The sequence below is a fragment of the Balaenoptera ricei genome, chromosome 3, assembly GCF_028023285.1.
Source record: "Balaenoptera ricei isolate mBalRic1 chromosome 3, mBalRic1.hap2, whole genome shotgun sequence".
NCBI classification, from domain to species: Eukaryota; Metazoa; Chordata; class Mammalia; order Artiodactyla; family Balaenopteridae; genus Balaenoptera; species Balaenoptera ricei.
Window position 1 is genome coordinate 161,171,070 of NC_082641.1, and position 27,840 is coordinate 161,198,909.

Genomic DNA, 27,840 nt, shown 5'->3' on the forward strand with positions numbered 1-27,840 from the left:
TCCTGATATGGAGCTTTTATCCATGTTCTTCTTTTTTTAAAACAACAGAGTGAGGAACACTTACCTCTTCAAACTGTCTTCTTGAGAAATTTTCCGTGTTGTGAACTTTTTTGGCCATTACCTACCCCAGGACATTTTTTGAGGACACGTGTCATTTACGGCCCTACAATTACTGTGAATCTCAAGTGACCGTTAGCCCTGTGTTTAAAGCTGCTATTGTGGGAGACGGCCACAAGGCGGCAGCATTTCTCCATTCCCAAATCTGGTTACTAGGGCAGCAGAGCCTTCCTGAAAGTCGTGTTCCTAGGTTGTAAATTAGAATGGGATATGCCAGGGAAAGCCCCAATAACTTTATGTCTCATTAATTGTCGTTCGTGGTTTTAATTTTTTAAATTGGGGTAATGAGTAGAATAGTGTTTGTTCTGGGTGTACACAATCAGGTTCAATTGAACATTATATATATCTATTCATGTACAGATCCTCTTCCCATGTAAATTACTAGTATTTTTTTGGTAAATTTTATTTATTTATTTATTTATTTTTGGCAGAGTTGGATCTTCGTTGCTGCATGTGGGCTTTCTCCAGTTGCCGTGAGCGGGGGCCACTCTCCGTTGCGGTGCACGGGCTTCTCACTGCAGTGGCTTCTCTTGTTGCGGAGTACGGGCTCTAGGCGTGCGGGCTTCAGTAGTTGTGGTGCCTGGGCTCAGTAGTTATGGCTCGTGGGCTCCAGAGCGTAGGATCATTAGTTGTGGTGCACGAGCTTTGTTGCTCTGCAGCATGTGGGATCTTCCTGAACCAGGGATCGAACCTGTGTCCCCTGCATTGGCAGGCGGATTCTTAACCACGGTGCCACCAGGCAAGCCCCCGTGTAAATTATTACAGAGCGTTCAGTAGACCTCCCTTGGTATATGGTCGGTCTTTTTTTGTTTGTTTGTTTTTTCTGTTTTATTTGAAGTACAAGTAAATTTGGGAGAGAAGGATATTATCAACTGAATGTGGTATGATTGTTTCGGTGAAATGAAATGGTTAACTTGTGGGAGTGTTCTTACACAAGCTAAGACATCAAAATCATTGTTCTGTGGACATGGGGCTGTTGGAACTCTAAGTTTTTCAAAATATTTGGTCCAGAAGTAGTACAATAATTTAGTTTTAAAAGATTAAAAAATTAAAAATCCTTTCAGAAAGAGAAAATAGTACATTAACACTCAGCAAAGATAAACAAACTCACTAACAAGTAAACCCAATAAGAGCAGAACACAAGAACATGCTAGCTGATGAGCTGAGATCTGTGCTATTATTATCAATAACAATGTCCTGTGCTATTATTATCAATAACAATGACAATGTCAGTTTGGCATCGATACGTATTGTCTTGTGTACTTAGAGAAAAAAACCAATTTCTTCGAGATATTGGGTTTCTTGGGCCAGACTAAAACGTCTCTGAACAATCTAGCATTTCCTAGCCTGGCTAATATATTTTACTCATGAATAAATTTATGTTCCATAAAATATTCTCTCCACTTCCACCGATTTATAAATACACCATTCAAAAGCTGTTATAAATATAATTCTTTGGCGGTTGAGAAAAGCTCTGGTCAAGGCTGCCTCCTCTCTTGCCTGGGCTCTTGGACATCAGTTTGCACGATGACAGCTCAGCTAGATGACTCAGGAGCCACGCTCATCCTTCGCCTTCCTCTGAGAGACATGGAGGACCAATCTATGGTCGGTCTTTTTGATACATGTGTTTAATATGTATTTGTATACGTATGGTAACCCTAATCTTAATGTATCCATTCCTCCCACCTTTCCTTTTAGATAACCATAGTTTGTTTTCTAAGTCTGTGAGAGTCTTTCTCTGTGGAAATATGTGCATACGTGTCAGTTGTTAGGTAACAGCTAGGAGTGATATCACAGGTTATTTGTCGTCTGCTTTCCGACTTACCTCATGTTCTGTGATTATCTCTAGGCTCATCTATGGTGCTGCAAAGAGCAGTGTTTCATCCTTTTCCATGGCGAATATTCCATTGTGTATACGGACCACTTCTTCTTTGTGCATTCATCTGTTGATGGACATTTTGGTGACTTCCAAGTCTTGGCTATGCTAAATATTGATGCAGTGCAGGATTGCCAGCCTGTGTCTTTTGGATTCTGGTCTTCTCAGGGGTTAGGCCCAGCAGTGGGCCTACTAGATCATATGGTAGTTCAATTTTTACCTTTCAACGCACCTCCATTCTGTTCTCACTACTGGCTGTTACCAGTTTACATCCCACCAGCAACTACAGGGTACACAGATCTCTAAAACCCCTTCAGCATTTATTGTTTGTAGACTTTTTACTGATGGCATTTTGAGTGTTGGGAGGTGATACCTTTTTGTAGTTTGGATTTGTATGCGTCTAATAATTCCTGATATTGAGCTTTCATCTACGTCCGTTTTCTTTCTTTTTTTTAGGTGAAACAGAGAAACTTACCTCTTCAAATTGTTTCCTTGAAAAATGTGCCATGTTCTGAATTCCTGTGGCCATTACCTGCACCAGGACATTTTTTGAGGGCAGGTGTCGTTTACAGCCCTGTAGTAATTGTGAATATCACATGACCATTAGTTCTGCGTTTAAAGCTGCTGTTGCAGGCAACGGCCAAAAGGGGGCAGCATTTCTATATTCCCCACTCTGGTTACTAGGGCAGCAGAGCCTTCCTGGAAGTCCTGTTTGTAGGTTGTAGAGTAGAGTGGAATGTGCCAGGATAAACCCCCGAAAACTATGTCTACTTATTTGTTGTTGGTATTCTCAGTTGAATTTTCATTTTTCTCAGAGCAAATTTGATTGCAATGTTGTGTTTGTTCTAGGTGTACAGAATGTCTTTCATTGATTCATATATCTTTTCATGTTTGGATCCTGTTCCATATAGGTTATTACAGAATGTTGTATAGACCTCTCTTGGTATTCGGTATGTCTGATGATTATATATTTTATAAGTATTAGCATACGTCTGTTAAACACAATATCCTCCATTATACATTCCTCACACCTTTCCATTTGGTTAACCACAAGCTTGTTTTCTGAACACGTGAGTGTACTTCTCTGTGGAAAGAGGTTCATTCCTATGACATTTTAGATAAGACCTATACGTGATATCATAGGATATGTGTCTCTCGCTTTCTGACTTACTTCAAGTTGTGTGATTATCTGTAGCCTCATCTATGGTGCTGCAAACAGCATTGTTTCATTCTTTTCTGTGTCTAATATTGCATTGTGTACATGGACCACTTTTTCGTCCATTCATCTGATGATGGACATTTTTGTTGCTTCCAGGTCTTGGCTATTGTAAATACTGCTGCAATACACGATTTTCCATCCTGCGTCTTTTTGATTCTGGCTTTCACAGGTGACAGGCCCAATAGTGGGCCTTCCGGATCATATGGTGACTCAATTTTTACCTTTAAACGCACTGCCATTCTGTTCCTATTATATGCTTGTTACCAGTTTACATCCCACTTAGACCGAGAGCTTACGCTATTCTCCACAACTTCTTCAACATCTATCGTTTGTTGACTTTTTGCTGCTGGTCATTTTGACTGGTGAGAGGTGACACCTTTGTGTAGATTGGATTTGCATGCGTCTAATAATTCCTGATGTTTTGCGTTTATCAATGTCCTTTTCATTTTTTTTAAAGATTGAGCTAAACTTACAACTTCAAATTGCCTTCTTGAAAAATTTGCCGCGTTTGGATTTCTTTGGGCATTCCCTACCCCAGGACAGTTTTTGAGGGCATGAGTCATTTACAGCCCTGCAGTCCTTGTGAATATTAGTGACCATTAGCAGTGGATTTAAAGCTGCTGTTTGAGGAAACGGCCTTAGGGTGGCAGCATTTCTACGTTGCCAACTCTGCTTGCTAGGGAAAGAGAACCTTGCTGCAAGTTGTGCTTTTAGGTTGCAGATTAGAGTGGAATGTGCCAGGACAAACCCCCATAAGTTTTAGCCTCCTTAATTCTTGTTTGTGTCTTTAAGTTTTAATTTTTATCAGAGCAAATTTGATTGAAATATGTCTTTTGTTCTAGGTGTACAGAATCTTGTTCATGAACACATATACATATATCTATTGATCTTTGTGTTCTTTTCCATGTAGGTTATTACAAAGTGTTGAGTAGACCACTCTTGGTATTCCATAGGTCTTTGGGGATGATATATTTTATATGTCTTAGTATATGTTTGTTAATCCCAATATCCTAATTTATCCATTCCTCACACCTTTTCATTGGCTTGACCATAAGTTTGTCTTCTCAATCTGAGATTGTCTTTCTCTATGGATATATGTTCATTTTTATGAATTTTCAGATCCCATAAGTGATATCATAGGATATTTGTCTTTCGCATTCTGACTTACTTCACGTTGTGTGATTATCTCTAGGCTCATCTGTGGTGCTGCATATGCCATTCTTTTATTATTTTTCGTGGCTAATATTCCATTCTGTACATGTACCACTTCTTCTTTGTCCATTCATTTGTTTATGGACCTTTTTTTTGCTTCCATGTCTTGGCTATTTCAGTATCGCTGCAGTGCATGTTTGCCTGTCTGTGCCTTTCCGATTGTGGTCTTCTTCGGGTATAGGCCCATTTAGGGGTTCGGCCACATCATATCCTAGCTCAGTTTTTACCTTTTAAAGCAGCTCCATTCAGTTCTCATTAGTGCTGTTACCACTTTACATCCCACCAGCAGCTAGAAGGTACACAGCTCCTTAAAACCTCTTCAGCATTTATAGTTCGTAGACTTTTTGCTGATGGTCATTTGACTGGTGTGAGCTGAATCCTTTGTGGACGATGGATTTGCATGCGGCTAATAATTACTTATACTGAGCTTTAGGCATGTCCTTTTTTTTCTTTTCCTTTTTTTTTAAAGAGTGAGTACAACTTCCCTCTTCATATTGACTTTTTGAAAACTTTGTCATGTGTTGAATTTTCTTGCCTATTCCCTATCCCAGGACATTTTTTGAGGGCAGGTGTCCTTTACAGCCCTGCAGTCCTTGTGACTATTAAGCGACCATTAGCACTGGGTTTAAAGCTGCTGTTGTGGAAAACAGCCACAAGGCGGCAGCATTATTACGTTCTCAACTCTTGTTACCAGGGCAACAGAGTCTTTTTGGAGGTAGTGTTCCGAGGTTGTAAATTAGAGTGGAATGTGCTGGGACAAGCCCCCAGAAGTTTATGTCTCCTTACTTATGTTTGTTTTTAAAATTTAATTTCTATTTCTTATTGCAGTAAATTTGATTAGAGTGTTGTGATTGTCTGGCTGTACAGAATCTGCTCAACGATTCATACATATGTCTGTTCATCTTCGGATCCTGTTACCATGTATGTTATTACAGAATGTTGAGTAGACCTCCCTTGGTATTTGGTAGGTGTTTTGTCATTATATATTTTATATGGATTGGTGATTATATAATGCATATAGTTTATATGTTATATGTTTATATACATTTAACATACCTTAGTATATGTATGTTAGCCCCATAATCCTAATTTATCCGTCCTCCCACCTTTCATTTTGGTTAACCATTAGTTTGTTTTATAAGTCTGTGAGTGTCTTTTTCTGTGGAAATATGTTCATTGGTAGCAATCTTAGGATAACATGTATAAATGATATCATAGGATATTTGTCATTCCCTTTTGACTTACTTAACGTAATATGATTATTTCTAGGCTCATGTGTAGTCCTGAGAACGGCATTGTTCATTTCTTTTCCGAGGCTACTATTCCATTCGGTAGGTATACCAATTCTTCTTTGTCCATTTATCTGTTGATGGACATTTTGTTTGCTTCCATGTCTTGGCTATTGTAAATACTGCTGCAATACACGATTTTCCATCCTGATTCTTTTTGATTCTGCCTTTCACATGTGACAGGCCCAATAGTGGGCCTTCTGGATCATATGGTAACTCAATTTTTACCTTTAAACGCACTGCCATTCTGTTCCTATTATTGGCTGTTACCAGTTTACATCCCACTTAGACCGAGAGCTTACGCTATTCTCCACAACTTCTTCAACATCTATCGTTTGTTGACATTTTGCTGATGGTCATTTTGACTGGTGAGAGGTGATACCTTTGTGTAGATTGGACTTGTATGCGTCTAATAATTCCTGATGTTTTGCATTTATCAATGTCCTTTTCATTTTTTTTAAAGATTGAGCTAAACTTACAACTTCAAATTGCCTTCTTGAAAAATTTGCCGCGTTTGGATTTCTTTGGGCATTCCCTACCCCAGGACAGTTTTTGAGAGCATGAGTCACTTACAGCCCTGCAGTCCTTGTGAATATTAGTGACCATTAGCAGTGGATTTAAAGCTGCTGTTTGAGGAAACGGCCTTAGGGTGGCAGCATTTCTACGTTGCCAACTCTGCTTGCTAGGGAAACAGAACCTTGCTGCAAGTTGTGCTTTTAGGTTGCAGATTAGAGTGGAATGTGCCAGGACAAACCCCCATAAGTTTTAGCCTCCTTAATTCTTGTTTGTGTCTTTAAGTTTTAATTTTTATCAGAGCAAATATGATTGAAAAATGTCTTTTGTTCTAGGTGTACAGAATCTTGTTCATGAACACATATACATATATCTATTGATCTTTGTGTTCTTTTCCATGTAGGTTATTACAAAGTGTTGAGTAGACCACTCTTGGTATTCCATAGGTCTTTGGGGATGATATATTTTATATGTCTTAGAATATGTTTGTTAATCCCAATATCCTAATTTATCCATTCCTCACACCTTTTCATTGGCTTGACCATAAGTTTGTCTTCTCAATCTGAGATTGTCTTTCTCTATGGATATATGTTCATTTTTATGAATTTTCAGATCCCATAAGTGATATCGTAGGATATTTGTCTTTCGCATTCTGACTTACTTCACGTTGTGTGATTATCTCTAGGCTCATCTGTGGTGCTGCATATGCCATTCTTTTATTATTTTTCGTGGCTAATATTCCATTCTGTACATGTACCACTTCTTCTTTGTCCATTCATTTGTTTATGGACCTTTTTTTTGCTTCCATGTCTTGGCTATTTCAGTATCGCTGCAGTGCATGTTTGCCTGTCTGTGCCTTTCCGATTGTGGTCTTCTTCGGGTATAGGCCCATTTAGGGGTTCGGCCACATCATATCCTAGCTCAGTTTTTACCTTTTAAAGCAGCTCCATTCAGTTCTCATTAGTGCTGTTACCACTTTACATCCCACCAGCAGCTAGAAGGTACACAGCTCCTTAAAACCTCTTCAGCATTTATAGTTCGTAGACTTTTTGCTGATGGTCATTTGACTGGTGTGAGCTGAATCCTTTGTGGACGATGGATTTGCATGCGGCTAATAATTACTTATACTGAGCTTTAGGCATGTCCTTTTTTTTCTTTTCCTTTTTTTTTAAAGAGTGAGTACAACTTCCCTCTTCATATTGACTTTTTGAAAACTTTGTCATGTGTTGAATTTTCTTGCCTATTCCCTATCCCAGGACACTTTTTGAGGGCAGGTGTCCTTTACAGCCCTGCAGTCCTTGTGACTATTAAGCGACCATTAGCACTGGGTTTAAAGCTGCTGTTGTGGAAAACAGCCACAAGGCGGCAGCATTATTACGTTCTCAACTCTTGTTACCAGGGCAACAGAGTCTTTTTGGAGGTAGTGTTCCGAGGTTGTAAATTAGAGTGGAATGTGCTGGGACAAGCCCCCAGAAGTTTATGTCTCCTTACTTATGTTTGTTTTTAAAATTTAATTTCTATTTCTTATTGCAGTAAATTTGATTAGAGTGTTGTGATTGTCTGGCTGTACAGAATCTGCTCAACGATTCATACATATGTCTGTTCATCTTCGGATCCTGTTACCATGTATGTTATTACAGAATGTTGAGTAGACCTCCCTTGGTATTTGGTAGGTGTTTTGTCATTATATATTTTATATGGATTGGTGATTATATAATGCATATAGTTTATATGTTATATGTTTATATACATTTAACATACCTTAGTATATGTATGTTAGCCCCATAATCCTAATTTATCCGTCCTCCCACCTTTCATTTTGGTTAACCATTAGTTTGTTTTATAAGTCTGTGAGTGTCTTTTTCTGTGGAAATATGTTCATTGGTAGCAATCTTAGGATAACATGTATAAATGATATCATAGGATATTTGTCATTCCCTTTTGACTTACTTAACGTAATATGATTATTTCTAGGCTCATGTGTAGTCCTGAGAACGGCATTGTTCATTTCTTTTCCGAGGCTACTATTCCATTCGGTAGGTATACCAATTCTTCTTTGTCCATTTATCTGTTGATGGACATTTTGTTTGCTTCCATGTCTTGGCTATTGTAAATACTGCTGCAATACACGATTTTCCATCCTGATTCTTTTTGATTCTGCCTTTCACATGTGACAGGCCCAATAGTGGGCCTTCTGGATCATATGGTAACTCAATTTTTACCTTTAAACGCACTGCCATTCTGTTCCTATTATTGGCTGTTACCAGTTTACATCCCACTTAGACCGAGAGCTTACGCTATTCTCCACAACTTCTTCAACATCTATCGTTTGTTGACATTTTGCTGATGGTCATTTTGACTGGTGAGAGGTGATACCTTTGTGTAGATTGGACTTGTATGCGTCTAATAATTCCTGATGTTTTGCATTTATCAATGTCCTTTTCATTTTTTTTAAAGATTGAGCTAAACTTACAACTTCAAATTGCCTTCTTGAAAAATTTGCCGCGTTTCGATTTCTTTGGGCATTCCCTACCCCAGGACAGTTTTTGAGAGCATGAGTCACTTACAGCCCTGCAGTCCTTGTGAATATTAGTGACCATTAGCAGTGGATTTAAAGCTGCTGTTTGAGGAAACGGCCTTAGGGTGGCAGCATTTCTACGTTGCCAACTCTGCTTGCTAGGGAAACAGAACCTTGCTGCAAGTTGTGCTTTTAGGTTGCAGATTAGAGTGGAATGTGCCAGGACAAACCCCCATAAGTTTTAGCCTCCTTAATTCTTGTTTGTGTCTTTAAGTTTTAATTTTTATCAGAGCAAATATGATTGAAAAATGTCTTTTGTTCTAGGTGTACAGAATCTTGTTCATGTACACATATACATATATGTATACATCTTTGACTCCTTGTCCATGTAGGTTATTACAAAGTGTTGAGTAGACCACTCTTGGTATTCCATAGGTCTTTGGGGATGATATATTTTATATGTCTTAGTATATGTTTGTTAACCCCAATATCCTAATTTATCCATTCCTCACACCTTTTCATCGGCTTAACCATAAGTTTGTTTTCTCAATCTGAGATTGTCTTTCTCTATGGATATATGTTCATTTTTATGAATTTTCAGATACCATAAGTGATATCATAGGACATTTGTCTTTCGCATTCTGACTTACTTCACGTTGTGTGATTATCTCTAGGCTCATCTGTGGTGCTGCATATGCCATTCTTTTATTTTTTTTCACGGCTAATATTCCATTCTGTACATGTACCACTTTGTCTTTGTCCATTCATTTGTTTATGGAGCTTTTTTTTGCTTCCATGTCTTGGCTATTTCAATATTGCTGCAGTGCATGTTTGCCTGTCTGTGCCTTTCCGATTCTGGTCTTCTTAGGGTATAGGCCCATTAGGGGATCGGCCGCATCATATGGTAGCTCAATTTTTACCTTTTAAACGCAGCTCCATTCTGTTCTCCTGATTAGCTGTTACCACTTTACATCCAACCAACAGCACAGTGGGTATGCATTTCTCCTCCAACCCGTCAGCATTCATTGTTTGTAGACTTTTTACGGATGGCATTTTGAATATTGGGTGGCGACATCTTTTTGTAGTTTGGATTTGCATCCAACCAATAATTCCTGATATGGAGCTTTTATCCATGTTCTTCTTTTTTTAAAACAACAGAGTGAGGAACACTTACCTCTTCAAACTGTCTTCTTGAGAAATTTTCCGTGTTGTGAACTTTCTTGGCCATTACCTACCCCAGGACATTTTTTGAGGACACGTGTCATTTACGGCCCTACAATTACCGTGAATCTCAAGTGACCGTTAGCCCTGTGTTTAAAGCTGCTATTGTGGGAGACGGCCACAAGGCGGCAGCATTTCTCCATTCCCAAATCTGGTTACTAGGGCAGCAGAGCCTTCCTGAAAGTCGTGTTCCTAGGTTGTAAATTAGAATGGGATATGCCAGGGAAAGCCCCAATAACTTTATGTCTCATTAATTGTCGTTCGTGGTTTTAATTTTTTAAATTGGGGTAATGAGTAGAATAGTGTTTGTTCTGGGTGTACACAATCAGGTTCAATTGAACATTATATATGTCTATTCATGTACAGATCCTCTTCCCATGTAAATTACTAGTATTTTTTTGGTAAATTTTATTTATTTATTTATTTATTTTTGGCAGAGTTGGATCTTCGTTGCTGCATGTGGGCTTTCTCCAGTTGCGGTGAGCGGGGGCCACTCTCCGTTGCGGTGCACGGGCTTCTCACTGCAGTGGCTTCTCTTGTTGCGGAGTACGGGCTCTAGGCGTGCGGGCTTCAGTAGTTGTGGTGCCTGGGCTCAGTAGTTATGGCTCGTGGGCTCCAGAGCGTAGGATCATTAGTTGTGGTGCACGAGCTTAGTTGCTCTGCAGCATGTGGGATCTTCCTGAACCAGGGATCGAACCTGTGTCCCCTGCATTGGCAGGCGGATTCTTAACCACGGTGCCACCAGGCAAGCCCCCGTGTAAATTATTACAGAGCGTTCAGTAGACCTCCCTTGGTATATGGTCGGTCTTTTTTTGTTTGTTTGTTTTTTCTGTTTTATTTGAAGTACAAGTAAATTTGGGAGAGAAGGATATTATCAACTGAATGTGGTATGATTGTTTCGGCGAAATGAAATGGTTAACTTGTGGGAGTGTTCTTACACAAGCTAAGACATCAAAATCATTGTTCTGTGGACATGGGGCTGTTGGAACTCTAAGTTTTTCAAAATATTTGGTCCAGAAGTAGTACAATAATTTAGTTTTAAAAGATTAAAAAATTAAAAATCCTTTCAGAAAGAGAAAATAGTACATTAACACTCAGCAAAGATAAACAAACTCACTAACAAGTAAACCCAATAAGAGCAGAACACAAGAACATGCTAGCTGATGAGCTGAGATCTGTGCTATTATTATCAATAACAATGTCCTGTGCTATTATTATCAATAACAATGACAATGTCAGTTTGGCATCGATACGTATTGTCTTGTGTACTTAGAGAAAAAAACCAATTTCTTCGAGATATTGGGTTTCTTGGGCCAGACTAAAACGTCTCTGAACAATCTAGCACTTCCTAGCCTGGCTAATATATTTTACTCATGAATAAATTTATGTTCCATAAAATATTCTCTCCACTTCCACCGATTTATAAATACACCATTCAAAAGCTGTTATAAATATAATTCTTTGGCGGTTGAGAAAAGCTCTGGTCAAGGCTGCCTCCTCTCTTGCCTGGGCTCTTGGACATCAGTTTGCACGATGACAGCTCAGCTAGATGACTCAGGAGCCACGCTCATCCTTCGCCTTCCTCTGAGAGACATGGAGGACCAATCTATGGTCGGTCTTTTTGATACATGTGTTTAATATGTATTTGTATACGTATGGTAACCCTAATCTTAATGTATCCATTCCTCCCACCTTTCCTTTTAGATAACCATAGTTTGTTTTCTAAGTCTGTGAGAGTCTTTCTCTGTGGAAATATGTGCATACGTGTCAGTTGTTAGGTAACAGCTAGGAGTGATATCACAGGTTATTTGTCGTCTGCTTTCCGACTTACCTCATGTTCTGTGATTATCTCTAGGCTCATCTATGGTGCTGCAAAGAGCAGTGTTTCATCCTTTTCCATGGCGAATATTCCATTGTGTATACGGACCACTTCTTCTTTGTGCATTCATCTGTTGATGGACATTTTGGTGACTTCCAAGTCTTGGCTATGCTAAATATTGATGCAGTGCAGGATTGCCAGCCTGTGTCTTTTGGATTCTGGTCTTCTCAGGGGTTAGGCCCAGCAGTGGGCCTACTAGATCATATGGTAGTTCAATTTTTACCTTTCAACGCACCTCCATTCTGTTCTCACTACTGGCTGTTACCAGTTTACATCCCACCAGCAACTACAGGGTACACAGATCTCTCAAACCCCTTCAGCATTTATTGTTTGTAGACTTTTTACTGATGGCATTTTGAGTGTTGGGAGGTGATACCTTTTTGTAGTTTGGATTTGTATGCGTCTAATAATTCCTGATATTGAGCTTTCATCTACGTCCGTTTTCTTTCTTTTTTTTAGGTGAAACAGAGAAACTTACCTCTTCAAATTGTTTCCTTGAAAAATGTGCCATGTTCTGAATTCCTGTGGCCATTACCTGCCCCAGGACATTTTTTGAGGGCAGGTGTCGTTTACAGCCCTGTAGTAATTGTGAGTATCACATGACCATTAGTTCTGCGTTTAAAGCTGCTGTTGCAGGCAACGGCCAAAAGGGGGCAGCATTTCTATATTCCCCACTCTGGTTACTAGGGCAGCAGAGCCTTCCTGGAAGTCCTGTTTGTAGGTTGTAGAGTAGAGTGGAATGTGCCAGGATAAACCCCCGAAAACTATGTCTACTTATTTGTTGTTGGTATTCTCAGTTGAATTTTCATTTTTCTCAGAGCAAATTTGATTGCAATGTTGTGTTTGTTCTAGGTGTACAGAATGTCTTTCATTGATTCATATATCTTTTCATGTTTGGATCCTGTTCCATATAGGTTATTACAGAATGTTGTATAGACCTCTCTTGGTATTCGGTATGTCTGATGATTATATATTTTATAAGTATTAGCATACGTCTGTTAAACACAATATCCTCCATTATACATTCCTCACACCTTTCCATTTGGTTAACCACAAGCTTGTTTTCTGAACACGTGAGTGTACTTCTCTGTGGAAAGAGGTTCATTCCTATGAAATTTTAGATAAGACCTATACGTGATATCATAGGATATGTGTCTCTCGCTTTCTGACTTACTTCAAGTTGTGTGATTATCTGTAGCCTCATCTATGGTGCTGCAAACAGCATTGTTTCATTCTTTTCTGTGTCTAATATTGCATTGTGTACATGGACCACTTTTTCGTCCATTCATCTGATGATGGACATTTTTGTTGCTTCCAGGTCTTGGCTATTGTAAATACTGCTGCAATACACGATTTTCCATCCTGCGTCTTTTTGATTCTGGCTTTCACAGGTGACAGGCCCAATAGTGGGCCTTCCGGATCATATGGTGACTCAATTTTTACCTTTAAACGCACTGCCATTCTGTTCCTATTATATGCTTGTTACCAGTTTACATCCCACTTAGACCGAGAGCTTACGCTATTCTCCACAACTTCTTCAACATCTATCGTTTGTTGACTTTTTGCTGATGGTCATTTTGACTGGTGAGAGGTGACACCTTTGTGTAGATTGGATTTGCATGCGTCTAATAATTCCTGATGTTTTGCGTTTATCAATGTCCTTTTCATTTTTTTTAAAGATTGAGCTAAACTTACAACTTCAAATTGCCTTCTTGAAAAATTTGCCGCGTTTGGATTTCTTTGGGCATTCCCTACCCCAGGACAGTTTTTGAGGGCATGAGTCATTTACAGCCCTGCAGTCCTTGTGAATATTAGTGACCATTAGCAGTGGATTTAAAGCTGCTGTTTGAGGAAACGGCCTTAGGGTGGCAGCATTTCTACGTTGCCAACTCTGCTTGCTAGGGAAACAGAACCTTGCTGCAAGTTGTGCTTTTAGGTTGCAGATTAGAGTGGAATGTGCCAGGACAAACCCCCATAAGTTTTAGCCTCCTTAATTCTTGTTTGTGTCTTTAAGTTTTAATTTTTATCAGAGCAAATTTGATTGAAATATGTCTTTTGTTCTAGGTGTACAGAATCTTGTTCATGAACACATATACATATATCTATTTATCTTTGTGTTCTTTTCCATGTAGGTTATTACAAAGTGTTGAGTAGACCACTCTTGGTATTCCATAGGTCTTTGGGGATGATATATTTTATATGTCTTAGTATATGTTTGTTAATCCCAATATCCTAATTTATCCATTCCTCACACCTTTTCATTGGCTTGACCATAAGTTTGTCTTCTCAATCTGAGATTGTCTTTCTCTATGGATATATGTTCATTTTTATGAATTTTCAGATACCATAAGTGATATCGTAGGATATTTGTCTTTCGCATTCTGACTTACTTCACGTTGTGTGATTATCTCTAGGCTCATCTGTGGTGCTGCATATGCCATTCTTTTATTATTTTTCGTGGCTAATATTCCATTCTGTACATGTACCACTTCTTCTTTGTCCATTCATTTGTTTATGGACCTTTTTTTTGCTTCCATGTCTTGGCTATTTCAGTATCGCTGCAGTGCATGTTTGCCTGTCTGTGCCTTTCCGATTGTGGTCTTCTTCGGGTATAGGCCCATTTAGGGGTTCGGCCACATCATATCCTAGCTCAGTTTTTACCTTTTAAAGCAGCTCCATTCAGTTCTCATTAGTGCTGTTACCACTTTACATCCCACCAGCAGCTAGAAGGTACACAGCTCCTTAAAACCTCTTCAGCATTTATAGTTCGTAGACTTTTTGCTGATGGTCATTTGACTGGTGTGAGCTGAATCCTTTGTGGACGATGGATTTGCATGCGGCTAATAATTACTTATACTGAGCTTTAGGCATGTCCTTTTTTTTCTTTTCCTTTTTTTTAAAGAGTGAGTACAACTTCCCTCTTCATATTGACTTTTTGAAAACTTTGTCATGTGTTGAATTTTCTTGCCTATTCCCTATCCCAGGACATTTTTTGAGGGCAGGTGTCCTTTACAGCCCTGCAGTCCTTGTGACTATTAAGCGACCATTAGCACTGGGTTTAAAGCTGCTGTTGTGGAAAACAGCCACAAGGCGGCAGCATTATTACGTTCTCAACTCTTGTTACCAGGGCAACAGAGTCTTTTTGGAGGTAGTGTTCCGAGGTTGTAAATTAGAGTGGAATGTGCTGGGACAAGCCCCCAGAAGTTTATGTCTCCTTACTTATGTTTGTTTTTAAAATTTAATTTCTATTTCTTATTGCAGTAAATTTGATTAGAGTGTTGTGATTGTCTGGCTGTACAGAATCTGCTCAACGATTCATACATATGTCTGTTCATCTTCGGATCCTGTTACCATGTATGTTATTACAGAATGTTGAGTAGACCTCCCTTGGTATTTGGTAGGTGTTTTGTCATTATATATTTTATATGGATTGGTGATTATATAATGCATATAGTTTATATGTTATATGTTTATATACATTTAACATACCTTAGTATATGTATGTTAGCCCCATAATCCTAATTTATCCGTCCTCCCACCTTTCATTTTGGTTAACCATTAGTTTGTTTTATAAGTCTGTGAGTGTCTTTTTCTGTGGAAATATGTTCATTGGTAGCAATCTTAGGATAACATGTATAAATGATATCATAGGATATTTGTCATTCCCTTTTGACTTACTTAACATAATATGATTATTTCTAGGCTCATGTGTAGTCCTGAGAACGGCATTGTTCATTTCTTTTCCGAGGCTACTATTCCATTCGGTAGGTATACCAATTCTTCTTTGTCCATTTATCTGTTGATGGACATTTTGTTTGCTTCCATGTCTTGGCTATTGTAAATACTGCTGCAATACACGATTTTCCATCCTGATTCTTTTTGATTCTGCCTTTCACATGTGACAGGCCCAATAGTGGGCCTTCTGGATCATATGGTAACTCAATTTTTACCTTTAAACGCACTGCCATTCTGTTCCTATTATTGGCTGTTACCAGTTTACATCCCACTTAGACCGAGAGCTTACGCTATTCTCCACAACTTCTTCAACATCTATCGTTTGTTGACATTTTGCTGATGGTCATTTTGACTGGTGAGAGGTGATACCTTTGTGTAGATTGGACTTGTATGCGTCTAATAATTCCTGATGTTTTGCATTTATCAATGTCCTTTTCATTTTTTTTAAAGATTGAGCTAAACTTACAACTTCAAATTGCCTTCTTGAAAAATTTGCCGCGTTTGGATTTCTTTGGGCATTCCCTACCCCAGGACAGTTTTTGAGAGCATGAGTCACTTACAGCCCTGCAGTCCTTGTGAATATTAGTGACCATTAGCAGTGGATTTAAAGCTGCTGTTTGAGGAAACGGCCTTAGGGTGGCAGCATTTCTACGTTGCCAACTCTGCTTGCTAGGGAAACAGAACCTTGCTGCAAGTTGTGCTTTTAGGTTGCAGATTAGAGTGGAATGTGCCAGGACAAACCCCCATAAGTTTTAGCCTCCTTAATTCTTGTTTGTGTCTTTAAGTTTTAATTTTTATCAGAGCAAATATGATTGAAAAATGTCTTTTGTTCTAGGTGTACAGAATCTTGTTCATGTACACATATACATATATGTATACATCTTTGACTCCTTGTCCATGTAGGTTATTACAAAGTGTTGAGTAGACCACTCTTGGTATTCCATAGGTCTTTGGGGATGATATATTTTATATGTCTTAGTATATGTTTGTTAACCCCAATATCCTAATTTATCCATTCCTCACACCTTTTCATCGGCTTAACCATAAGTTTGTTTTCTCAATCTGAGATTGTCTTTCTCTATGGATATATGTTCATTTTTATGAATTTTCAGATACCATAAGTGATATCATAGGACATTTGTCTTTCGCATTCTGACTTACTTCACGTTGTGTGATTATCTCTAGGCTCATCTGTGGTGCTGCATATGCCATTCTTTTATTTTTTTTCACGGCTAATATTCCATTCTGTACATGTACCACTTTGTCTTTGTCCATTCATTTGTTTATGGAGCTTTTTTTTGCTTCCATGTCTTGGCTATTTCAATATTGCTGCAGTGCATGTTTGCCTGTCTGTGCCTTTCCGATTCTGGTCTTCTTAGGGTATAGGCCCATTAGGGGATCGGCCGCATCATATGGTAGCTCAATTTTTACCTTTTAAACGCAGCTCCATTCTGTTCTCCTGATTAGCTGTTACCACTTTACATCCAACCAACAGCACAGTGGGTATGCATTTCTCCTCCAACCCGTCAGCATTCATTGTTTGTAGACTTTTTACGGATGGCATTTTGAATATTGGGTGGCGACATCTTTTTGTAGTTTGGATTTGCATCCAACCAATAATTCCTGATATGGAGCTTTTATCCATGTTCTTCTTTTTTTAAAACAACAGAGTGAGGAACACTTACCTCTTCAAACTGTCTTCTTGAGAAATTTTCCGTGTTGTGAACTTTCTTGGCCATTACCTACCCCAGGACATTTTTTGAGGACACGTGTCATTTACGGCCCTACAATTACCGTGAATCTCAAGTGACCGTTAGCCCTGTGTTTAAAGCTGCTATTGTGGGAGACGGCCACAAGGCGGCAGCATTTCTCCATTCCCAAATCTGGTTACTAGGGCAGCAGAGCCTTCCTGAAAGTCGTGTTCCTAGGTTGTAAATTAGAATGGGATATGCCAGGGAAAGCCCCAATAACTTTATGTCTCATTAATTGTCGTTCGTGGTTTTAATTTTTTAAATTGGGGTAATGAGTAGAATAGTGTTTGTTCTGGGTGTACACAATCAGGTTCAATTGAACATTATATATGTCTATTCATGTACAGATCCTCTTCCCATGTAAATTACTAGTATTTTTTTGGTAAATTTTATTTATTTATTTATTTATTTTTGGCAGAGTTGGATCTTCGTTGCTGCATGTGGGCTTTCTCCAGTTGCCGTGAGCGGGGGCCACTCTCCGTTGCGGTGCACGGGCTTCTCACTGCAGTGGCTTCTCTTGTTGCGGAGTACGGGCTCTAGGCGTGCGGGCTTCAGTAGTTGTGGTGCCTGGGCTCAGTAGTTATGGCTCGTGGGCTCCAGAGCGTAGGATCATTAGTTGTGGTGCACGAGCTTTGTTGCTCTGCAGCATGTGGGATCTTCCTGAACCAGGGATCGAACCTGTGTCCCCTGCATTGGCAGGCGGATTCTTAACCACGGTGCCACCAGGCAAGCCCCCGTGTAAATTATTACAGAGCGTTCAGTAGACCTCCCTTGGTATATGGTCGGTCTTTTTTTTTTTGTTTGTTTTTTCTGTTTTATTTGAAGTACAAGTAAATTTGGGAGAGAAGGATATTATCAACTGAATGTGGTATGATTGTTTCGGCGAAATGAAATGGTTAACTTGTGGGAGTGTTCTTACACAAGCTAAGACATCAAAATCATTGTTCTGTGGACATGGGGCTGTTGGAACTCTAAGTTTTTCAAAATATTTGGTCCAGAAGTAGTACAATAATTTAGTTTTAAAAGATTAAAAAATTAAAAATCCTTTCAGAAAGAGAAAATAGTACATTAACACTCAGCAAAGATAAACAAACTCACTAACAAGTAAACCCAATAAGAGCAGAACACAAGAACATGCTAGCTGATGAGCTGAGATCTGTGCTATTATTATCAATAACAATGACAATGTCAGTTTGGCATCGATACGTATTGTCTTGTGTACTTAGAGAAAAAAACCAATTTCTTCGAGATATTGGGTTTCTTGGGCCAGACTAAAACGTCTCTGAACAATCTAGCATTTCCTAGCCTGGCTAATATATTTTACTCATGAATAAATTTATGTTCCATAAAATATTCTCTCCACTTCCACCGATTTATAAATACACCATTCAAAAGCTGTTATAAATATAATTCTTTGGCGGTTGAGAAAAGCTCTGGTCAAGGCTGCCTCCTCTCTTGCCTGGGCTCTTGGACATCAGTTTGCACGATGACAGCTCAGCTAGATGACTCAGGAGCCACGCTCATCCTTCGCCTTCCTCTGAGAGACATGGAGGACCAATCTATGGTCGGTCTTTTTGATACATGTGTTTAATATGTATTTGTATACGTATGGTAACCCTAATCTTAATGTATCCATTCCTCCCACCTTTCCTTTTAGATAACCATAGTTTGTTTTCTAAGTCTGTGAGAGTCTTTCTCTGTGGAAATATGTGCATACGTGTCAGTTGTTAGGTAACAGCTAGGAGTGATATCACAGGTTATTTGTCGTCTGCTTTCCGACTTACCTCATGTTCTGTGATTATCTCTAGGCTCATCTATGGTGCTGCAAAGAGCAGTGTTTCATCCTTTTCCATGGCGAATATTCCATTGTGTATACGGACCACTTCTTCTTTGTGCATTCATCTGTTGATGGACATTTTGGTGACTTCCAAGTCTTGGCTATGCTAAATATTGATGCAGTGCAGGATTGCCAGCCTGTGTCTTTTGGATTCTGGTCTTCTCAGGGGTTAGGCCCAGCAGTGGGCCTACTAGATCATATGGTAGTTCAATTTTTACCTTTCAACGCACCTCCATTCTGTTCTCACTACTGGCTGTTACCAGTTTACATCCCACCAGCAACTACAGGGTACACAGATCTCTAAAACCCCTTCAGCATTTATTGTTTGTAGACTTTTTACTGATGGCATGTTGAGTGTTGGGAGGTGATACCTTTTTGTAGTTTGGATTTGTATGCGTCTAATAATTCCTGATATTGAGCTTTCATCTACGTCCGTTTTCTTTCTTTTTTTTAGGTGAAACAGAGAAACTTACCTCTTCAAATTGTTTCCTTGAAAAATGTGCCATGTTCTGAATTCCTGTGGCCATTACCTGCCCCAGGACATTTTTTGAGGGCAGGTGTCGTTTACAGCCCTGTAGTAATTGTGAATATCACATGACCATTAGTTCTGCGTTTAAAGCTGCTGTTGCAGGCAATGGCCAAAAGGGGGCAGCATTTCTATATTCCCCACTCTGGTTACTAGGGCAGCAGAGCCTTCCTGGAAGTCCTGTTTGTAGGTTGTAGAGTAGAGTGGAATGTGCCAGGATAAACCCCCGAAAACTATGTCTACTTATTTGTTGTTGGTATTCTCAGTTTAATTTTCATTTTTCTCAGAGCAAATTTGATTGCAATGTGGTGTTTGTTCTAGGTGTACAGAATGTCTTTCATTGATTCATATATCTTTTCATGTTTGGATCCTGTTCCATATAGGTTATTACAGAATGTTGTATAGACCTCTCTTGGTATTCGGTATGTCTGATGATTATATATTTTATAAGTATTAGCATACGTCTGTTAAACACAATATCCTCCATTATACATTCCTCACACCTTTCCATTTGGTTAACCACAAGCTTGTTTTCTGAACACGTGAGTGTACTTCTCTGTGGAAAGAGGTTCATTCCTATGAAATTTTAGATAAGACCTATACGTGATATCATAGGATATGTGTCTCTCGCTTTCTGACTTACTTCAAGTTGTGTGATTATCTGTAGCCTCATCTATGGTGCTGCAAACAGCATTGTTTCATTCTTTTCTGTGTCTAATATTGCATTGTGTACATGGACCACTTTTTCGTCCATTCATCTGATGATGGACATTTTTGTTGCTTCCAGGTCTTGGCTATTGTAAATACTGCTGCAATACACGATTTTCCATCCTGCGTCTTTTTGATTCTGGCTTTCACAGGTGACAGGCCCAATAGTGGGCCTTCCGGATCATATGGTGACTCAATTTTTACCTTTAAACGCACTGCCATTCTGTTCCTATTATATGCTTGTTACCAGTTTACATCCCACTTAGACCGAGAGCTTACGCTATTCTCCACAACTTCTTCAACATCTATCGTTTGTTGACTTTTTGCTGATGGTCATTTTGACTGGTGAGAGGTGACACCTTTGTGTAGATTGGATTTGCATGCGTCTAATAATTCCTGATGTTTTGCGTTTATCAATGTCCTTTTCATTTTTTTTAAAGATTGAGCTAAACTTACAACTTCAAATTGCCTTCTTGAAAAATTTGCCGCGTTTGGATTTCTTTGGGCATTCCCTACCCCAGGACAGTTTTTGAGGGCATGAGTCATTTACAGCCCTGCAGTCCTTGTGAATATTAGTGACCATTAGCAGTGGATTTAAAGCTGCTGTTTGAGGAAACGGCCTTAGGGTGGCAGCATTTCTACGTTGCCAACTCTGCTTGCTAGGGAAAGAGAACCTTGCTGCAAGTTGTGCTTTTAGGTTGCAGATTAGAGTGGAATGTGCCAGGACAAACCCCCATAAGTTTTAGCCTCCTTAATTCTTGTTTGTGTCTTTAAGTTTTAATTTTTATCAGAGCAAATTTGATTGAAATATGTCTTTTGTTCTAGGTGTACAGAATCTTGTTCATGAACACATATACATATATCTATTGATCTTTGTGTTCTTTTCCATGTAGGTTATTACAAAGTGTTGAGTAGACCACTCTTGGTATTCCATAGGTCTTTGGGGATGATATATTTTATATGTCTTAGTATATGTTTGTTAATCCTAATATCCTAATTTATCCATTCCTCACACCTTTTCATTGGCTTGACCATAAGTTTGTCTTCTCAATCTGAGATTGTCTTTCTCTATGGATATATGTTCATTTTTATGAATTTTCAGATACCATAAGTGATATCATAGGACATTTGTCTTTCGCATTCTGACTTACTTCACGTTGTGTGATTATCTCTAGGCTCATCTGTGGTGCTGCATATGCCATTCTTTTATTTTTTTTCACGGCTAATATTCCATTCTGTACATGTACCACTTTGTCTTTGTCCATTCATTTGTTTATGGAGCTTTTTTTTGCTTCCATGTCTTGGCTATTTCAATATTGCTGCAGTGCATGTTTGCCTGTCTGTGCCTTTCCGATTCTGGTCTTCTTAGGGTATAGGCCCATTAGGGGATCGGCCGCATCATATGGTAGCTCAATTTTTACCTTTTAAACGCAGCTCCATTCTGTTCTCCTGATTAGCTGTTACCACTTTACATCCAACCAACAGCACAGTGGGTATGCATTTCTCCTCCAACCCGTCAGCATTCATTGTTTGTAGACTTTTTACGGATGGCATTTTGAATATTGGGTGGCGACATCTTTTTGTAGTTTGGATTTGCATCCAACCAATAATTCCTGATATGGAGCTTTTATCCATGTTCTTCTTTTTTTAAAACAACAGAGTGAGGAACACTTACCTCTTCAAACTGTCTTCTTGAGAAATTTTCCGTGTTGTGAACTTTCTTGGCCATTACCTACCCCAGGACATTTTTTGAGGACACGTGTCATTTACGGCCCTACAATTACCGTGAATCTCAAGTGACCGTTAGCCCTGTGTTTAAAGCTGCTATTGTGGGAGACGGCCACAAGGCGGCAGCATTTCTCCATTCCCAAATCTGGTTACTAGGGCAGCAGAGCCTTCCTGAAAGTCGTGTTCCTAGGTTGTAAATTAGAATGGGATATGCCAGGGAAAGCCCCAATAACTTTATGTCTCATTAATTGTCGTTCGTGGTTTTAATTTTTTAAATTGGGGTAATGAGTAGAATAGTGTTTGTTCTGGGTGTACACAATCAGGTTCAATTGAACATTATATATGTCTATTCATGTACAGATCCTCTTCCCATGTAAATTACTAGTATTTTTTTGGTAAATTTTATTTATTTATTTATTTATTTTTGTCAGAGTTGGATCTTCGTTGCTGCATGTGGGCTTTCTCCAGTTGCCGTGAGCGGGGGCCACTCTCCGTTGCGGTGCACGGGCTTCTCACTGCAGTGGCTTCTCTTGTTGCGGAGTACGGGCTCTAGGCGTGCGGGCTTCAGTAGTTGTGGTGCCTGGGCTCAGTAGTTATGGCTCGTGGGCTCCAGAGCGTAGGATCATTAGTTGTGGTGCACGAGCTTTGTTGCTCTGCAGCATGTGGGATCTTCCTGAACCAGGGATCGAACCTGTGTCCCCTGCATTGGCAGGCGGATTCTTAACCACGGTGCCACCAGGCAAGCCCCCGTGTAAATTATTACAGAGCGTTCAGTAGACCTCCCTTGGTATATGGTCGGTCTTTTTTTTTTTGTTTGTTTTTTCTGTTTTATTTGAAGTACAAGTAAATTTGGGAGAGAAGGATATTATCAACTGAATGTGGTATGATTGTTTCGGCGAAATGAAATGGTTAACTTGTGGGAGTGTTCTTACACAAGCTAAGACATCAAAATCATTGTTCTGTGGACATGGGGCTGTTGGAACTCTAAGTTTTTCAAAATATTTGGTCCAGAAGTAGTACAATAATTTAGTTTTAAAAGATTAAAAAATTAAAAATCCTTTCAGAAAGAGAAAATAGTACATTAACACTCAGCAAAGATAAACAAACTCACTAACAAGTAAACCCAATAAGAGCAGAACACAAGAACATGCTAGCTGATGAGCTGAGATCTGTGCTATTATTATCAATAACAATGTCCTGTGCTATTATTATCAATAACAATGACAATGTCAGTTTGGCATCGATACGTATTGTCTTGTGTACTTAGAGAAAAAAACCAATTTCTTCGAGATATTGGGTTTCTTGGGCCAGACTAAAACGTCTCTGAACAATCTAGCATTTCCTAGCCTGGCTAATATATTTTACTCATGAATAAATTTATGTTCCATAAAATATTCTCTCCACTTCCACCGATTTATAAATACACCATTCAAAAGCTGTTATAAATATAATTCTTTGGCGGTTGAGAAAAGCTCTGGTCAAGGCTGCCTCCTCTCTTGCCTGGGCTCTTGGACATCAGTTTGCATGATGACAGCTCAGCTAGATGACTCAGGAGCCACGCTCATCCTTCGCCTTCCTCTGAGAGACATGGAGGACCAATCTATGGTCGGTCTTTTTGATACATGTGTTTAATATGTATTTGTATACGTTTGGTAACCCTAATCTTAATGTATCCATTCCTCCCACCTTTCCTTTTAGATAACCATAGTTTGTTTTCTAAGTCTGTGAGAGTCTTTCTCTGTGGAAATATGTGCATACGTGTCAGTTGTTAGGTAACAGCTAGGAGTGATATCACAGGTTATTTGTCGTCTGCTTTCCGACTTACCTCATGTTCTGTGATTATCTCTAGGCTCATCTATGGTGCTGCAAAGAGCAGTGTTTCATCCTTTTCCATGGCGAATATTCCATTGTGTATACGGACCACTTCTTCTTTGTGCATTCATCTGTTGATGGACATTTTGGTGACTTCCAAGTCTTGGCTATGCTAAATATTGATGCAGTGCAGGATTGCCAGCCTGTGTCTTTTGGATTCTGGTCTTCTCAGGGGTTAGGCCCAGCAGTGGGCCTACTAGATCATATGGTAGTTCAATTTTTACCTTTCAACGCACCTCCATTCTGTTCTCACTACTGGCTGTTACCAGTTTACATCCCACCAGCAACTACAGGGTACACAGATCTCTCAAACCCCTTCAGCATTTATTGTTTGTAGACTTTTTACTGATGGCATGTTGAGTGTTGGGAGGTGATACCTTTTTGTAGTTTGGATTTGTATGCGTCTAATAATTCCTGATATTGAGCTTTCATCTACGTCCGTTTTCTTTCTTTTTTTTAGGTGAAACAGAGAAACTTACCTCTTCAAATTGTTTCCTTGAAAAATGTGCCATGTTCTGAATTCCTGTGGCCATTACCTGCCCCAGGACATTTTTTGAGGGCAGGTGTCGTTTACAGCCCTGTAGTAATTGTGAATATCACATGACCATTAGTTCTGCGTTTAAAGCTGCTGTTGCAGGCAACGGCCAAAAGGGGGCAGCATTTCTATATTCCCCACTCTGGTTACTAGGGCAGCAGAGCCTTCCTGGAAGTCCTGTTTGTAGGTTGTAGAGTAGAGTGGAATGTGCCAGGATAAACCCCCGAAAACTATGTCTACTTATTTGTTGTTGGTATTCTCAGTTGAATTTTCATTTTTCTCAGAGCAAATTTGATTGCAATGTTGTGTTTGTTCTAGGTGTACAGAATGTCTTTCATTGATTCATATATCTTTTCATGTTTGGATCCTGTTCCATATAGGTTATTACAGAATGTTGTATAGACCTCTCTTGGTATTCGGTATGTCTGATGATTATATATTTTATAAGTATTAGCATACGTCTGTTAAACACAATATCCTCCATTATACATTCCTCACACCTTTCCATTTGGTTAACCACAAGCTTGTTTTCTGAACACGTGAGTGTACTTCTCTGTGGAAAGAGGTTCATTCCTATGACATTTTAGATAAGACCTATACGTGATATCATAGGATATGTGTCTCTCGCTTTCTGACTTACTTCAAGTTGTGTGATTATCTGTAGCCTCATCTATGGTGCTGCAAACAGCATTGTTTCATTCTTTTCTGTGTCTAATATTGCATTGTGTACATGGACCACTTTTTCGTCCATTCATCTGATGATGGACATTTTTGTTGCTTCCAGGTCTTGGCTATTGTAAATACTGCTGCAATACACGATTTTCCATCCTGCGTCTTTTTGATTCTGGCTTTCACAGGTGACAGGCCCAATAGTGGGCCTTCCGGATCATATGGTGACTCAATTTTTACCTTTAAACGCACTGCCATTCTGTTCCTATTATATGCTTGTTACCAGTTTACATCCCACTTAGACCGAGAGCTTACGCTATTCTCCACAACTTCTTCAACATCTATCGTTTGTTGACTTTTTGCTGATGGTCATTTTGACTGGTGAGAGGTGACACCTTTGTGTAGATTGGATTTGCATGCGTCTAATAATTCCTGATGTTTTGCGTTTATCAATGTCCTTTTCATTTTTTTTAAAGATTGAGCTAAACTTACAACTTCAAATTGCCTTCTTGAAAAATTTGCCGCGTTTGGATTTCTTTGGGCATTCCCTACCCCAGGACAGTTTTTGAGGGCATGAGTCATTTACAGCCCTGCAGTCCTTGTGAATATTAGTGACCATTAGCAGTGGATTTAAAGCTGCTGTTTGAGGAAACGGCCTTAGGGTGGCAGCATTTCTACGTTGCCAACTCTGCTTGCTAGGGAAACAGAACCTTGCTGCAAGTTGTGCTTTTAGGTTGCAGATTAGAGTGGAATGTGCCAGGACAAACCCCCATAAGTTTTAGCCTCCTTAATTCTTGTTTGTGTCTTTAAGTTTTAATTTTTATCAGAGCAAATTTGATTGAAATATGTCTTTTGTTCTAGGTGTACAGAATCTTGTTCATGAACACATATACATATATCTATTGATCTTTGTGTTCTTTTCCATGTAGGTTATTACAAAGTGTTGAGTAGACCACTCTTGGTATTCCATAGGTCTTTGGGGATGATATATTTTATATGTCTTAGTATATGTTTGTTAATCCCAATATCCTAATTTATCCATTCCTCACACCTTTTCATTGGCTTGACCATAAGTTTGTCTTCTCAATCTGAGATTGTCTTTCTCTATGGATATATGTTCATTTTTATGAATTTTCAGATACCATAAGTGATATCGTAGGATATTTGTCTTTCGCATTCTGACTTACTTCACGTTGTGTGATTATCTCTAGGCTCATCTGTGGTGCTGCATATGCCATTCTTTTATTATTTTTCGTGGCTAATATTCCATTCTGTACATGTACCACTTCTTCTTTGTCCATTCATTTGTTTATGGACCTTTTTTTTGCTTCCATGTCTTGGCTATTTCAGTATCGCTGCAGTGCATGTTTGCCTGTCTGTGCCTTTCCGATTGTGGTCTTCTTCGGGTATAGGCCCATTTAGGGGTTCGGCCACATCATATCCTAGCTCAGTTTTTACCTTTTAAAGCAGCTCCATTCAGTTCTCATTAGTGCTGTTACCACTTTACATCCCACCAGCAGCTAGAAGGTACACAGCTCCTTAAAACCTCTTCAGCATTTATAGTTCGTAGACATTTTGCTGATGGTCATTTGACTGGTGTGAGCTGAATCCTTTGTGGACGATGGATTTGCATGCGGCTAATAATTACTTATACTGAGCTTTAGGCATGTCCTTTTTTTTCTTTTCCTTTTTTTTTAAAGAGTGAGTACAACTTCCCTCTTCATATTGACTTTTTGAAAACTTTGTCATGTGTTGAATTTTCTTGCCTATTCCCTATCCCAGGACACTTTTTGAGGGCAGGTGTCCTTTACAGCCCTGCAGTCCTTGTGACTATTAAGCGACCATTAGCACTGGGTTTAAAGCTGCTGTTGTGGAAAACAGCCACAAGGCGGCAGCATTATTACGTTCTCAACTCTTGTTACCAGGGCAACAGAGTCTTTTTGGAGGTAGTGTTCCGAGGTTGTAAATTAGAGTGGAATGTGCTGGGACAAGCCCCCAGAAGTTTATGTCTCCTTACTTATGTTTGTTTTTAAAATTTAATTTCTATTTCTTATTGCAGTAAATTTGATTAGAGTGTTGTGATTGTCTGGCTGTACAGAATCTGCTCAACGATTCATACATATGTCTGTTCATCTTCGGATCCTGTTACCATGTATGTTATTACAGAATGTTGAGTAGACCTCCCTTGGTATTTGGTAGGTGTTTTGTCATTATATATTTTATATGGATTGGTGATTATATAATGCATATAGTTTATATGTTATATGTTTATATACATTTAACATACCTTAGTATATGTATGTTAGCCCCATAATCCTAATTTATCCGTCCTCCCACCTTTCATTTTGGTTAACCATTAGTTTGTTTTATAAGTCTGTGAGTGTCTTTTTCTGTGGAAATATGTTCATTGGTAGCAATCTTAGGATAACATGTATAAATGATATCATAGGATATTTGTCATTCCCTTTTGACTTACTTAACGTAATATGATTATTTCTAGGCTCATGTGTAGTCCTGAGAACGGCATTGTTCATTTCTTTTCCGAGGCTACTATTCCATTCGGTAGGTATACCAATTCTTCTTTGTCCATTTATCTGTTGATGGACATTTTGTTTGCTTCCATGTCTTGGCTATT